The 475-nt window shown below is 44.4% G+C and overlaps 1 protein-coding gene across 2 annotated transcripts in view; it reads left to right on the forward strand.

Annotated features, from left to right (window-relative positions):
• Positions 1–475, forward strand: part of abi3a (ABI family, member 3a) — a 14,297-nt gene that overhangs the window by 9,619 nt on the left and 4,203 nt on the right. The window lies entirely within an intron of this gene.

Here is a 475-nt window from a genome sequence, read left to right on the forward strand (position 1 = left end):
GCATTAACTGGCATTAACTCAGCCAGTTAATGCGAGACAAATCCAGCTGCTCATTAAAGATTTCTGGTTTGATCAGAAAAGAAAACATTGGTCCAAACACCTGAAAGTCCCAAAAATGCATTGTGTCTACAGATGTATCCGTGTATCTCCGCGGTGCTGATGCTGTGCTGAGCCGACAGCTCCTGAAGCTTTTGAAGTGTCAGAATGTGGAAAGCTAATAACGTCCCTCTCACCAGTAGGCTAAGTTATTTTTAACCAGTTAACCAGTTAACCAGTTACGAATCTGGTACTTGGGGTTGCTAAGATACCGTCATTAAGAAGCGGCACAACTAATGTGTCTATGCGAGCTGATTTGCGATGTTCACCGCTGGCGCAGCCATTTATTTTTTGATGCACCTTCTTAGATTAATTCACTGCGTGTCGTGCCCAGGGCTGGACTGGGACAAAAAATTGGCATTTTGACTAGAGACTGGCC

The sequence above is a fragment of the Pundamilia nyererei genome, unplaced genomic scaffold (genome assembly GCF_000239375.1).
Source record: "Pundamilia nyererei isolate P.nyererei 1_Seehausen unplaced genomic scaffold, PunNye1.0 scaffold00394, whole genome shotgun sequence".
In the NCBI taxonomy this organism is placed as follows: Eukaryota; Metazoa; Chordata; class Actinopteri; order Cichliformes; family Cichlidae; genus Pundamilia; species Pundamilia nyererei.